The sequence below is a fragment of the Stegodyphus dumicola genome, chromosome X1, assembly GCF_044657685.1.
Source record: "Stegodyphus dumicola isolate Sdum_Otavi_A_Nest chromosome X1, ASM4465768v1".
Classification (NCBI taxonomy): domain Eukaryota; kingdom Metazoa; phylum Arthropoda; class Arachnida; order Araneae; family Eresidae; genus Stegodyphus; species Stegodyphus dumicola.
The window spans coordinates 222,954,337-222,970,866 of record NC_140780.1 but is presented as its reverse complement, the minus strand read 5'-3'; the positions used below and the strand labels follow the sequence as shown (position 1 = coordinate 222,970,866).

The 16,530-nt window shown below is 32.9% G+C and overlaps 1 long non-coding RNA gene across 1 annotated transcript in view; it reads right to left on the bottom strand.

Moving 5' to 3' along the window:
- The window catches only part of LOC118188166 (uncharacterized), a 78,376-nt gene extending 69,108 nt beyond the window's left edge, over positions 1-9,268 (bottom strand). Inside the window, exons 1-2 of the long non-coding RNA XR_015038802.1 lie at positions 9,137-9,268; positions 8,942-9,009 (exon numbers count right to left, since the gene is read on the bottom strand). This is a non-coding gene — a long non-coding RNA (uncharacterized LOC118188166). The remainder of the gene's footprint in view (positions 1-8,941; positions 9,010-9,136) is intronic.
- Positions 9,269-16,530: the final 7,262 nt, after the last annotated feature.

The window sequence follows — 16,530 nt, the reverse complement described above, 5'->3', positions numbered from 1 at the left end:
ATCTGGATATTATTACCACCGACTATTTTATAGGAGTATTTTTAAAAGTCTGGTATATGAAAATTAAACTGACAAGAGTAATCCAATTAGAATGAAATTTTCGGAATGCAACTCCGTGCGCCTTGTGTCAACATGTTTTTCAGTATCCACGTGCTTGGCTGCAAGAATCCGAAAGACATGAAGGTAGACATCTCAAAGATATTATTTTTAAAAAAATAAATTCTTGAATCCATTAATTGTGTTACCGAAAGCTCGATAAATTAAATTAATCACACTTTTTTTATCTGATATCTAAAAGTGGCTCACCCTCTATTTTGAATATCTTTTATGCGATAATATATGTTGCTGTATATTATTCCACTCTTGTGCTCTGTAGTCCGACTGTGATGCTACAATAATCTTTGAGTATTGATCGACATTGCAGCTAATAGTTTGTTGATTACGATAGATCGTAGCACTTCTGGGTAGTAGTCTCCTCACAGATGAACCTCTGCAGAAATTCCATTTGTGCCCATGATTTCATGTCTAACTATCTTAGTTACCGTATTTACTCGCAATTTTTTTTCCTGCGTAATTACTCCCCTAATGTTTTCAGCATATGATTTGGAAACTTCTGATTTATAATAACTATGTAGAATTTGTGACCTACTTTGTGCAAATAAAAAAGAATATTATTGAAATTGATAATTCTTTTGAAATACGTAAACTAATAATATTAGTGAGTCTTTATTTGTACTTTTTAACATGCTATGTTTATTATTTAAGCCATCTCTTCAGGAAGTATACACCCCGTACTTACCCTGTTCCAGTTTTCAAGCAGTAAAATTAGCCATAAATGTTCGGGAAATATGCGAGTACATATGATACCGTTTCATTCCAGTTACACTTTACCATAACACTGCTCATATTGAAATTGGACAAGTTGTTTTAAGCTAATAATACTGCACACTAAGAAAATTTGAGAGAACTAATAGGTTGATACAATATTTTCATTTTACTACTGTAGTCGGGGTACAGAAAAATTAGTTTTATCTTTTGAGTTACTATGCCTTTCATTATGATCGTAAACAATGCCTCGGTACTAATAACTGATTTTTAGAAAATGTGCAAGTTGTAATGGAAATGAATGAGAATGGAAATAAAATGAGCGAGTCCTTCTTAACGGTAAAACCGAAAGGAAAATTTTTCTAAGTTCGTTCGTCTAAATAGCTTGTGTATTATAACTGCTTTATAGGCTACTAATCTCGTTGTGTTTCAGTTGTATAGCATACGATAATAATTAGCAAATATGAACATTACTAGGCTATTCTGTTCAATCCTTTCCCAGTAAATCGTATTTTATGTTTTCAATATAAACTGCTGTTATTTACAGCTAATTTCTCACAGCTTCGGTCACAGTGACGAATTCTAAGTCTCAATAGTTAGGCTCAACACGTTTCTATAAAAGTCTTCCCTACTCAGCAGTTTTTTTTATATTCTTAATAAATATAAGGAGATATACTATCGTGTTCATTTACCTGAGGTTTTTCTTAGTTAAACTTACTCTTATTTCGTCTAAAATAAGAAGTAAATTTTTTTAAAACTCTGAAGCTGTAATGGACCAGAAAATAAAATCCAGTTTCTTTTTCCGCAAGGCCTTCCTGGTGTAACGGTAGCACACTCGGCATGTATTCGATACGTCCAGGTTCGAGTTCCGGCTAGACCATTGCTCATTTTTCATGTCACCTGCTTCAAAATTACCTAATGACCCTGCAGTGGTGGCCGAACTAAAAGGTGGTGGACGATACCCCCAGATTTCAATTCAATTTCAATCACCCCAGATTTGGCGATTAAGTCCCCTAAACGCCAGTCGCCAGTTAAAAGAGGGATTATATAAGGTATTTACTCCCTCCTTCCAGCATACCTTCACGGAGTAACGGTAGCACACTCGGCGAGTATCGAGTGCTCCAGGGTTCGAGTCCCGGCGAGGGCATTGCACATTTAATGACCTAATTAACAACTTAATGACCATAAAATAACCTAATGACTTTACAAGTCTTTGAGTTTCAAGTAGTAAAATATTCACGCTTGTAAGCTACAAAAATTTCCATAATTTTACATGCACAGTTCACCGAGAAAGGCTTAATGAACATTTCAAAGCGCCATCAAGAAATTTAATGAAGAATGCTGTTTTATCTAAGACAAAACAAATGTTTGTAAAAACAAAAGCAGCTTTGTTTTATAGTTTCTTCCAAATTTTGTTTTCAACTTCTTGATTCGAATCGTTGACAGTTGTTTGATAAAGAAATGACCATGCGAGGAGAAAAGACCATGCATAGAGAAATGACCTATGCAAAGGGTGTCAAACTGCCGGCCCGTGAAGAAATTTTAATTACCGTACATGTCGACGAATAATAATTAATTACCGTATATGTCGGCGCTCCGGCGTATACGCGTACCTTTAAATTCAAACTACATTTTTTAGTTTTCAGCTATATTCCCCGTATAATGCGCACTTTTTTCTTTACGAAGAAACCTGAAAGATACATATGCGATGTTCTTATCTTTTGAAGTCATTCATTCGAAGATTTTTGGCTTCCGAACTGTGATATACTGAATTGAAAGTATGTAAAGGGAACAACACGTGTGTGGGACGGGGAATGCTTCAGGGACTAAATAATTCTGCATGAATTCACAGAATTAGAAGTTAGATGTTAGCTCTTTTCGTAGACATATAAAGCCGTGATTTTGAAGAGAACATCCAAAGAAAGGGAAAAGAGGCCGAATGCGTCATTTTATATCAGTCTAGAAATATTGTATGAGTTTATAATAAAAGTATGGAATAAAATTAAACCCGACATAATTCAAAAGTCATTAAAATGCAGTATATCTAACAATCTCGTATGGAATGGAGGATGATTACTTATTTATAAATCAGGATAAGAGTGAGGGTTAAAATGGAACAAAATTCGATGATGTACCTGAAGATATAAGGGAAGACGAATACGAAGAATTTTCTTGTTATCAGATAAGGAAATTTTTGAAGTTCATAAAGAATGTCATTTGTTTTAAGCAAACAGTATTTAGGTACATGTAGAAATATAATTTTTGTATGCTCGTCTTTTCCTCCTTATTTCTAAAACTATAATTTTTATATCGGACATGTAATACGCCATGTAATTAAATTTCGATCTTATATTTTGTATTAAAGGTGCTCATTATACCCCGCAATATACGGTATGTATACTTGTTTGCAATTACGGTGTTATAAAGAATTCAAAATTTTAGCTATTTGAAGTTGAAGTTTGTATTAGATTCATTTCCATTAAAAATGAACGTGAAGAACGCGTTAGAAAATCTAGTTAGTTAACTTACAGTGTGATAAAAATCTTATTCAAAGGTTTCATGATATAGATTTTATTAACTTTTATTCGTGCTTGTCAAAATTAAATAAGCTCAATTACAAAATTTTGCACTAAGAATAATCGTTTTGTTTGGTAATACATCTATATGCAAAAAGCTTTATCTCACGGATGAAAACTGATAGCAGAAGAACCTGACTAGGATAAAAATTGATAACAGAAGATCGCGATGAGTGTCTACAATCCGCGATGAAGATAATTTTCAGTTATTTCTTTGCAAGGCTGCAAAATGTATCAGAATATAATGACATCAATTGTTAATCTGTAGTAAAAAATAAAGATTTAAAGTTATTTGCATATAAACACAAGTATTTTTTATCTGCCGAAGGAAAATTTAATATATAAAAGAAAGAAATTAGGTTGCCATTATTTATTCTCAAGTTTTATTACCCTTAGAAAAGTTTCTTTGAAAGTTTAGAAATTTTTCATACTGTGTTTATTTTTAATTTAAATTTAAGTAAATTATTTAATGATTAATTAAACATGTTAGAATTATTTGAAAGGAATGTTAATTTAATAATTTAGTATTTAGCTGTCTGTATCTTTGAATAAAAAAATGCACCAACAAATACCTCTTGCAAATACTAAGCATTTCAGATAGAAAATAAATAGAAATTTGAGTTTTTTCTTTATGATATTATTATTACTGTTTATATGACGTTTTCATAAATATTTAGTAGAGGAAATTACATTTTGTTTAAAATATTTCTATTTCATTAATATTGTTGGGGAGTACGGGTTCGTTTGGAATTGAATGCACAAGTCCGATGAAAAATGAATAAGATTTATTATTATCACAAATAAATAAAACACAATACTTCAATTTTCTCAGATATTCGTACAATATTACAATATCTCACAGTAGTTATCTTTTAACTACTCAAACGTTCAAGAGAACTTAATTAAAAACAGCTAAAGAAAGCTAATCCGCGAATTCGCTGCAGTCAACAAGAGCAGTTTTCTAAACAAACTCTTAAAACGACAACAAATTAACTAAAATAACAACGAACTGAGAGGCTTTTCTCCTTTTATAAGATTTTAAACCGCGCGCGAGAATTTTCTGGAACTTTCTCGAAATCAAAAAGAGATATTTATTTATTAAATGTTAAATGCACGTGCTCTTGTAGTTTTAATTTTCCGGCTTAGTTTTCCTTTAATATTCATCACGCGCTGCACTGCACGGAGATTAAAACAATTTAATTTATAATTCAACTAACATTAGCTATTTGAATACCAAATCCGTACCACTATTTTTTTTTTTTATTTCCTTAGAAAAAAAATTAGCCGCTCAGTTGTTCTCAGATCATGCATGCACCTAGCATGCAATCGGAGTTTGACACCACTGGCCTATATCACTATATTTGCTTAAAAAAAAAAAAAGAGTTGTTGATTCATAGGACCAGGATTTAAGAAATTAAAACTTTTTCAACACGCATAATCCACTCGCCGGAGAACTTCTCGATTCACATTTCTCAAACATAGCGTATGGAACCTTTGGAAGGTTGAAGGTATTTGCTTTGCATAAATGCGACTGTCTGAACTCTTCCGAATTGTAGAAATCATTTGATGTCAACAGATTTGAACTTTTCCGAACGGATAAGAGAGGTTGGCATATCACTTGGATATTCTGAAGGTTTGAAGGAAGCTAGTTGTTCCACTCAACCTTGTTGCCCAGCAAAGGAGAACAACAGGTGAAAGAATGCAGCGATTTTGTTACTTGTAGCTCGTGGAAGATCACAATACAGAGATATACTCTCATTAAATGACCAAGCCTTCATCAGAACGCCACGACAGAGTGCTTGTGAAATCTGCACATCGAAAAACTGATGAATTTGCCTGCTGCCGACGCTATTGCATATGACACTGTCTGCAAATGCAGATACACTACAAGTGGAGATACGCTACTCCAAACAGCTACAAGTGGCCTTTGTAAATTCTCCACATTCAAACAGGAAGTCTTTCCCTCACCCGCGACACCACTACCACAGGGTAATGACGATGCCATTTGCAGAGAAGTCTGCCTTGATCATCATGGGTTAGCGTTCAGAGAGCCTTTTGGCCTTCGCAGATAAGACATGGTTCACTCTAGAGGCCAGTGACCTGGAGTCTGGAGACTTGTGCCATCACAGGAAATCTGTTTTTATTTTGAAGTGATGCGCATTTTTCACACCGGTTGTTAGCATCTCTGAAATATGTTTAGCTACACCCTGATATCCTCTCTTCAAATCGAAATCACCTTCAGGGTATAGCATATCCCTTCATCGGCATATTTTGCCAGCTGAATTGCCGTTCTTGCAACAGCACTTCCAAGCCATATCTGAACAAGTTAATTTCCAAAAGAGGCTCTCCCAACACCAGCTTTTCAACACACATGCCCTTCCAGATAAACTGAATGATCGACCTGTTCCTGATAAAGCATGTGACTGGAAAGAATGCTGCCTATGCTCATCCTCGAATCTTTACTAATTGTCTAGCAAAAAATAGGCAGCTAGACAATAACTGCTACTATGTATAGGATACTATTTGAAAATTGTTTTCTCTCAGCTTATATAACTGCTTGCTTCCGAGCCTAGAGGTGAAAACACAGAATTTTGTTTTCTTTCATTTTTTGTAGCTGTTTTAATCGACTAATAGCCACGCTGGTCTGGGGTTTTTTAAAACTGACCGATAAAAAAAAAGTACGAGTTGTAAAAGTATTTCAAGCCAAACCGAACTGCAACCATCAAATTTTCCAGAACCTTAGTTTCCTCAATTTATCTCTTTGTTAAACTTTCTTTCCTGTTTTGTACTAATATCTCTCTCAAATGTACGATTGTATCGCTTTATCTTAGTATGAAAGTTCGTACTAAATGCACTGGTGTTGAAATTGAAGTTCATTGTGCCTGGAATAGCTGAATAAGGATGACTTGGTACAGCCATTCTTATTCAATTCTGGCCTTAATGGATGATTAATCACAGCTTTAATGATCGTAAAAATCAAATCTGATATCCGACTTTTCAGAGTTATTAGGTCCTTTCTTTTCTCGAAGCCAGAAGTACGAAAGAAACAAAATCTATGCACTCATTGGGATTTTTTACATCCCAATGAATATGTCCCAGCCAAACGTGCCAGCCACCGGAGCATGCACGGAAAAAGGCAATAATCCCTCATAACAATAATTACTTCAAAATATATTTATAATTGGCTCACACGTTTCTTTTCATTTTCTTCCTTCTTTAAAGCTCTGAGAAGGTTGACGACATGTCACCTCTATCAGTCTAAGTTACGTAAGTAAATAGATGACAGTAAAATTATCCACTGATGATGATACCCAATTTGAAGTAAAATATCAAGTCCAAATAGTGCGGAAAGTTAGCTACCGATATAATATTATTTAAATTTATTGCTGTTGATATGCTGATTGAGGCTTTAATTTTAAAATCTTAAGTTCTTGTTTAAATGAACATGGAAAAGCACATGGCATCTATCTGCCTAAGGGGAAAGGGAAAACCACAAAAACACTATTCCAATTTATCCTTTGAATTTCGTCGAATTATCAGGTTCAGTAGCCTTATCATTTAGGCCACAGATGAGTAAGTGTTAACATAGAATTCGGTAAGCAGCAGAATAAAATCATCTTACTGCTGATTTGACAAAAATTAAATTACAAAATTAAATTGAAACTGGTTTAAGGCTAATTCAGAAGTCAAACAACAAAAATCAGCGTTATATTTACCAAATTTTCACAGGACTAGTTTCGATGGTTTTACCGAACCACCATCTTCAGCTGCAAAACCGCAAATGAACCAGATAGGAAATAATGATTAGATAAGATGAAGTTTTGCAGCTGAAGATGGTGGTTCGGTAAAACCATCGAAACTAGTCCTGTGAAAATTTGGTAAATATAACGCTGATTTTTGTTGTTTGACTTCTGAATTAGTATTTATTCGGCGTGTTATTGTGTCTTAATTGGTTTAAGGCTCTTAATTTTAAATACTTTTATAAAATTTTCTTAAAATATGGAATAGGTAAATCTCGTGGATTACGGACTAAAAAATAGTTATCGTATTAGGTTTTGAAAAATCCAACATGTGTTGCTATTAAGACAAATATCAGTTACCAGGAAACTGTAGTTTTAAATTCACGAATACTGGTACGAAACTTAAAATCACTCAAAGCAAGTAATTTCATTCGATTTCCTAGAAACATCACTAAAAAGATTAATGCATGGAATTGTAGGGCATATCACGCATAAAAATAAATGTAATTCTTCGCATAGAAAATTATTCAAAGACCCGTCTAATGAAAAGTTTGCCTTAATATAGATAAAGCGCAAAATCAGTGATGTAAAATTCTTGCAACCTCACCAGATTAACTACAACGCAAGTAAGGAAAGACTTGTAATCTTTGCATAATAAAAAGTTTAATTACAAAGATGAAATATTTTATTTATTTTTTCAGGTGATATGATGTAGTGTTAATTACATGTACAAATTTTAACGTCATCCTTTACATAATTTTATTCTACAACATGTTATTAAAGCTTCTGAATTAAAAACAATACTCATTCAGTAATTTTATGGCTAAAATTAGCTTTTCTTTCTTAAAATTGCAAATTTAATTCCTGAATGCTGCTGTTTATGTTATACAGGGTGTTTATAAAGTCCCGGACCCATTTTGATGTTTAATAACTCATAAAATAATAAAGATAGATTAAAATTAATAACATAAATGGTTAGATAGACTCAAAAATTTTCATGACCCTTGTCAATGAACTTCCACGTGTGCCCCCTTCGTCGCGCGGAGAATATCAAGTCGATATTCAATTTCACGCCAGGTACCGGCAAGCATGTCGGCATCCACAGAGACTATTGCGGTTGTAATTCTGGCTTTTAGGTCATCAACGTTCGACACTCTTCTCCTGTAAACGTTGTCCTTTACACAACTCCAAAGGAAAAAGTCCATGACATTGCAATAGTTGCCAAAAACAAAAGAGAGAAAGATGCAATTAATAAGCAGACGATATTTAGAAAAGTACAGATATTTAGACTGGAAAATGAAATTATCTGAAATTAACCACACGCGCAGACGATATTTACAAAAGTAAAGATATTTAAACCTTAAAAGGAAAATATATAAGTTATTCCATCAATAAATACCATAAGTTTGATTATATCTTCATTATTTTATGAATTATTCAACATCAAAATGGGTCCGGGACTTTATAAACACCCTGTAGAAATACAAACTTGAACGTTTAAAAGTCATTCACTAAGAAGTCATTTTTAAAAGCCATGCACTTCATTGCAGAGAATTAACCTAATTTATTTTTCGTGCATCATTTTTTTATAAAAATAATATAAATTTGAGAAAACGTTAAATAAAGTATAAAGAGTTTATAATGCTTCAAAAGTATAACATTACTTTCCTCTTTAAAATTCGAATTTGAGTTAATAAATTCGTTGATTAAAATTGTCAAAGCTAATTTCTACTTTATTTCTGTCAATAGCATAAATTTTCTCGTTTATTAAAAGCAATTAAGAATGTTCTAGAGTCTTACTATAAATTCTTTTTCAACTCCTATCTCTAAGTCAAAAATTCCTGCAACCTTCTGAAAGGAACTTGAATCTGAAAAGGAAAGTAAAAACTCTCTCAAGCAAAGTAGTCTCAAAGAAATAAACGTCACACTTTAGTACAGAATAACATAATATTTTCTGAGACCCCACAGGGGGCTACAGCCCCCCTCATATCATACCGTTGCTGTTTCGTCGTAATATGCCGAGACCTGTCGCCATGGCGGCGCGGGCAAAGCTTGTGCGGTCTTCTGAATAGGAATGGATGGTATCTCGGCGAGCCTCTGCGATAGCTTACGATTAATCATCCTCTGTTTCTGTCGTTTGACGAATGACTACGCCAGATAGGTCAAGGTGGGTTTGCTCTTTAAACGATCTATGAATATTTATTCGGATTTGCTCGGAATGTGTCAGCACTGTACTTGCCTTTGATTACATTCACTTCAGACTCAACCTCTGAAAAATTGGTGCAGAAAGTGTTGGATAAAAGAAAAATTCTAATAGGAGCGTGGGAAAAGGAAATCTGAGCTTTCGCATTGTAAAATCTGGTATACATTACACATCGCGGGCCTGAGATGAACGATAATAAGAAAGTCTTCAAAAAAATTTAAAAAACAAAAAGGAGACGAAATATTTTTTGAAATATTTAGCGTAGAAAACAAGAAAAGAAAAAGAACGGTAACATTTAATAAAGACCCACTTAATGAAAGATATTGCTTTATATCCTTTAAAATTGTTTGCTTTACCTGTTGCTTTATATCCTTTAAAAATATTTAAAGCATCTAAATTTATTATTAAATTGGAATAACAACAAGGCATTTCCTCTCTAATATATATTCGAATATATATTATAGAGATTCGAATATCTAAAAATATTATTCGAATTTAATAATAAATTTAGATGCTTTACGTTTATTCTACTTCAATCCTGCAGCTATAGCGCAAGACGGGTTTAACTTTTTTTAATTCTAAACTTTAGTCTATTTTTACATTTCTTTTTATACTTAAAAAAAAATCATTTGAAATTTGATACTTTTCTTAGTGCTTGGAAATTTTAAGTCGTATTCGTGTTCGCATGTATTGCAAATTAATTATTAACATACTGTAAGCTTGTTATTATTTTTATGAACTCCCTTACATTAGTTGAAAATGAAAACAAAAAGTTGAAAACTAAATTTTCAGAGGCGTTAGATACATCTTTCATAAATTTAAGAAATGCTACTAACATTTATAAAAATGAATTGGGTTTTAAATTGAATGCATTTTTAATTATATCAGTTAGAAATGTTATTTAAAAATGGAATTTAAATTAATGAGAAGCGCGTTTGTTAATTTTAAATCGCTGTGTTTGTTAAACAATTTTAATTGAAAAATTAACTACAGATCTTAATGGATATGAAATGCAGATCTTGGAAAATTGGCTGTTTACCACACCACGTGGAATATAAATTAAATTTCTTAAGACTGGTGTTACGGCTACAGTTATTAAGCGAAATGGACAATAAATGGCACTGTAATGCAATGGCCCAAAAATCTTAGATTTTTGCCAAAGATGTTTTCAACGTTAAAACAAGTAATTTTTCATTTGTTTTGAAATTGAAAATTTATAATTAAAACTAAAATTAAGAAGAAATTAAGAAATTTTAATATTCCTTAAAATAATTAAGGAAGCTTATAATAAAGGAAACATATAATTAAGAAATCAGTTCTTACCAGCGGGTGCGGTGAAAGTAACTGAACATTGCGCAAGTTGATAAACTACAGTGACTCCGTTTTCTGAACATTTAGTTTCAGAAATATTAAAACTTAAAGGCAAAAAGGCTTTGAACAACAAAGGAATATGTTTGTGCTTGTTTGTGGCTCATCTCACCCGATCGACAGTACCATCAGGTCAGGTCCATGAATCTGTGGACTTAGCCCTAAGAACAACTCCAGAACAGATGAGCAATTGACTCCTCTGGCAACCAAATTCTGTGCGACGGACGTGGCGGTATCTTCAGAATTTCCAAATCAACGAGTCATGAAGATGGGTATAATGTACAGCTTCATGTGACACCAAAAGTTTGAAGTCTGACTTAGCCTCTGCCTGCAGTGCTTTTAGCTGGGCATAATGGAATGGCCTTCACGCCTTGGGTGGCCCTATCAGGAGTATACATTCCCAAAGTACTTCTCTCATTTCTCCCAGGAACACTCCGTCCAGAAACAATGGAATATAACAGAAACAAATAAATGTGATTCATTATTTTTTTCGCTATTTTTATAATTTCGCAGATAGGTAGTAAAATTATAATGCACCAGAAACATTTTCAAAATGTATTATGATCACTGTCTTCATTGCATAGATTTTTTGGGAAACATTTCGACTTAACATACATACTTTATAAGAAATACCTACTTATTTATTCAATTTTAGCGTATTTCTCATTTAACAGTATTGAAAGAAGAAAAGAATATTTTTGAAATATGTCCCTATTTATTTTGACTCAAGCATTATTTCTTGAGTACCTTTGATGTAAAAGAGTGAATATATAATAACCTTGCATTGATCTAACAGCTGTTGGTCTTTCTCTTAATTTGTATTACATATCATGCAAGTGCCTGAATGAAATCCTGTTTCACACTGCTAGAGAATTTAAGTAATATTATACCAGTAAGAAAAACTCTTTATTGCGTTTTCAATCAAAACTAACCGTATTCAATGCTTTATTATTAGTTTGAGTCGCTATTCATAATAAACCCATACAAACACTGCAATCAAGATATCCCACATGGACATTTTTCTACTTTTCGGTCATTTTCAGACCATTTCATTTCTAGTGAAATTTAATTCTTTGTCAAACAGTAAAAAATATTGCTAATTTTCTCTTTCAAATACATTTTTGTATTTTAAATATGCTCATTACAACTTGACAAAATTGCAAGCAAGTTAGAAAGTTAAGTGAATATTTCCTGAACAGACGCGTAGCTTTTTTTAAGCGCCTGGGGACAGCTGAAGATCTTGCGCCCCTTTCTATGTGCCAATAACGAAAAAAGTTTCATTCTAAAATTTCGTAACATCAGTTTGGCGCCCCTGGATGCTGCGCCCGGGGACAGATGCCCCTCCTTGCCCCACCCTTGCTACGCCACTGTTCCTGAAAATTCTGTAAGTTTAATTTTGGAAAGTTTACATGAACACCCTCATTTTTAATCCTTTAATGTTTCTTTTCCTATATCATGGCTAAATTTTCGAGCTTAAGATCTTAAAATTTTCAGTTTCCAAGGATTTTATTTGCGATTGACTGCAATATTATTATGTTTTCAAAAAAGATTATTTTTATGAAACTCTTTATCGATAACTTTTGCATACTTAGAATAAGTTATGTCTTTTTATATTGCTATCACTGCTAATCATCAAGTTTTCCGTTATTTTTTTTTTTTTTTTGACTCCTTATCTTTTTTAACATTGTCTACTAAGGCACAGGGAACAAATTTTATTAAACTAATACACTGGTTGATTTAATAACTTTTTGCATGTTTAGAAGCTTCACCTTGAATGTAATTTATATAGTGTACTACTGCGATACATTAAATTTTTCTGAGACTGATGTTATCGTGTGAGGGCTACGGAGACTTTAAGCCCACTTCATATGGACTTTAAATCTTTTGAGTTAACACGATCACTTACTTACAGTGTCAAAGAAATTAAGAAATATTTTGGGCTAACTTCATAAGAATTATATCTAAGGAAGTACAGTATCTTCATAAAAAATTCAACTTTATATTAATTTAAATTACCAGGGGAATAAGAATCATTATTTTGTAAGTTTTTTTCTCTTTGACTAAAAAAGGACTTCTTGATCACATCCGAAACGAACTATTAACCATACATTACCAGTGTTCTTGACTGATGGACTAGGTTATATTTTAACTTATTTTATTATATACCTAGGGAATATATATAAAAAAGTCATGTTTACTCCTCTATCTGCGTAATTTGAAGTCGACTTTTTCTAACACACAAAAATCTTTACAGTAGAATCGCCACAAGACGAAGAAGTGAAGAAGCTGCCCATCCGACGTTAACTTCACCCCCTTAACTGAGAGACATAGACTTAACCCTAAAGAAATTCTCTCTGATATAACTTTTTAGAGACTAGCAGGAGAGATCTACATCAGGATACATATTTTAAACAGGAAAGAGAACATCATCATGGATAAGAAAGAAACAAAACTGTGTTGCCTTATCTTCGACAGAAGCCGAGTGCATCGCTCTAACTGTAACTTTGCATGAGCTACAATGGATGAGATAACTAATGGAAGACTTAGGTGTCCTTCAACAGAAAGGTAACATTTTATTCGAAGACAACATATCCTGCATAAATCTATCTAGGAAAGAAAAAGGGAGCAGTTGCACTAAACACATCGATGTAAAAAATCGTTGTGCCATTGTTGCTGATATAATGAGAGTTTCCTATCGAAATTTTTATGTGGGTACCATATCGCTCAAAATAGTTCATTTTTCTCAAAATAATGATGTATTTGTTTTTATTTTTGTTGACCCAAATGGCAATTCCATATGTCATATGGGTATATATAACAAATGGTTCTATGATTACGAGGTACATGTATTGAATATTACTTTGTTTCTTTGGCATTTTTTATGCATTACAATGACGCATCATATTCCTTATGACGTGTAATATGCTATTATACGAATTTTCAAATGATGCCATGAGTAATACATTACTCTCAATCTAACTCAACTGGCATCGGGTACTTTCGGTAGTTTAATCTTAAGTAAGGGGCTAGCATAAAAATATTCAGCTGCAAAGCTACTCAAACACGCGGCATAAACTCGGAATTAACTCTCGTACTGCGAACTCTTAAATTCTGCTACTTAAGTACTATTTCCGAACTCATTTAGATCTGCATATACGTCACTTAAATTTGCCTTCTGGTAGGAATTTGAAATTAGGAGGGAAAGGAAAGTTTCTTAAAATACAAATAATTGGTTAGAACAAAATAAAGTCTTTACAGCTTTAGCTTTCGTGTTACTGCTGGCTTTAATTTTATTATTCAGCCATTCTTCCTTATGCAAAACAACGTGAATTGGTCTTCTGAACTATTTCTGTCTTTTCAGCCAAACATCTTTTTGAGAAAAATAACTGCAGATTATGAATTTCTTTACAATGTCTTCAGCTCTCTGGATATGATAAGCTTTAAGTTCCTTTTAACATATTACTTACAAAAGGCTTCCGTTGTTTCGCATTATTCATTATCTAACATAATACTGTGCAGCGGTGACTCCCGACCTATGGTACGCCTACCCTGGGAGGCGAAAAAAATGCGAGGGATAAATTAAAAGTAAATAATAGGGGGAAGAAAATAATAGACTGTTATAATAAATTCTGATAAAAAGCAAAATATTCTGAAAGTTCAAATTTGTCATTGAATAAAAGGGCAAGTAATTGCGAGAACTTCCGTTGTGACCGTTACTGATTGAAATGTGAACACAAAGTAATGCAATTAGTTGTAATGAGCCCCGCCACAACAATCAAATTGCTCTGTTTCTTATGCATCGAATGTAATTACCCTCTCCTTCGCTTTGTCCGTGCGTATAGTATAAAACAGGGATTTCCAACCTTTTTCTTGCATCTATTCCCTTACACTTTATAATATACAACACAACATAATCATATTATAAATAGCTGCACATAAAAAACTTAAAAATAAAAATTAGATAAGAATATGAAAAAGATAACATTAGATTTAAACATAAGAAAAATCTGAAAGATTTCAGATTTTATATTACGCCCAAAGAGGTGTTTTTTTTTTAACGTTTTGTGTATTACCTTTATTTATTAAATATCATGTTCTTCGCACTTGAAATTCAATTCAACAGCAATCACACAAAAAAAAGGAAGTAAAGAAATGGAAAAATCTGAAAGCTTTTAGATTTTATATTACGCCCGCAGGGTGGCATTTTTTTAACGTTTTGTGTGCTTTACTGATTAAATATCATGTTCTTCGTACTTAAGCCATAAAATTCAATTCAACAGCAATATCACAAAATATTTAAAACAACATATGTTTAGAATTTCCGATATACAGTCTCGTCGCGTGCTGGAGATAATTTTTTCCCCCCGTACAGTGTTGCCATTGCTTACTTTGAAATAGTTGAGTTTCTTAATCAAAAACTCATAAATGCTTTACAAAATCTGAAATAGATAACGAAACAAATTCAAAGTTCCAAATTTGGGTTCCCAGATGCCCATTTTCGGGTGGAGACGTACGTTATACAAAATTTGATGGCTCTAGGTACCGTTGTTTTATCTTAATGCGTGAAACATACATACATTTAGGCAGATTCTTCTTTATTTAATTTCTTTAAATTAATACATGACTCTAATGTTTGGTGGCAATAATTTAAAAAGTGATTCGCCGTTTATAGTGAACCAAGGCAAAATGCCAAAACGAAAACGATTATTCCAAAGAGCATATCTTTAGAATCTCCGATGCACAGTCTCGTGCGCTGGAGAATGCACAGTCTCGCGCGCTGTTTTTTTTTTCTCCCGTACAGTGTTGCCATTGCTCGCTTTGAAATTGCTGAATTTGTTAATTAAGAATTCTTTAATGTTTTACAAAATATAAAACAGATAATAAAACAAATTCCAGTTTCCAAATTAGGGGTTCCAGATGCCCATATTCGAATGGAGAACTATGTTATTCAAAATCTGTTGTTTCTAGGTACCGTTGTTTTCTCACCGTATGAGAAACATTCATACATTCCTGCAGATTCTTCATTATTTAATTTCTTTAAATATAATGCAGGGCTTTAATATTTGGTGGCAACATTTTAAAAAGTAAAACGCCGTATATTGTGAAACGCTACAAAATGCCAAAACGAAATTAATAGCCCTTCTAAGCTAACTCCCTTTTGGGCTAAAAATGGTTTATTACAGAGTTGTTTTTTTTTTTTACCCATTTTTAGAACGATTTCGGGGCCGTTTAATTAATGTTTAAAATGTAAAGAGTACTTTTTAAAATGTTCGATCCTATAGACTTTTTCTGACTGTAAATTCTTATAGTGATTTCCATGAAAGAAGGGCTTTGCGTAAAATTTCCAGTTGTATTGATTTCCACTACATTCCGGAGTCCATCAATCGTTGTGTGCTTGCCCTTAGAAAGAGCTGGTTTCAAGGGACCGAAGTCACAGTTGTCTATAGGTGAAACATTAGACTCCGCAGGAATATTTTGAAAATGTGTACATTCAATACCTGTATCAATCTTCATTTTTTCAAGGATTGCATTGGTACTAAAGATGGCTTGTTACTTCATTTCGATAAAGTTTCACTCTCTAAAAGTCATTGGGATAAAGAAATGAAATTTCTGCCGTAAATATTAAAAAACGTTCTCTTGATAGTACGTTGAGTTGATTTTAATATTTTATTCCATTCTATTTTTAATGCCCCACTTTAAAAGAATCCTGCGACAATCATAAACTCCTTACTGAAACTTTCTTTGCATTCACAAAAACAAGTCTGTTTACTTTTTCTCTTTGTTCTCAATAACAAATATACCTTTCTCATTGGAGCTA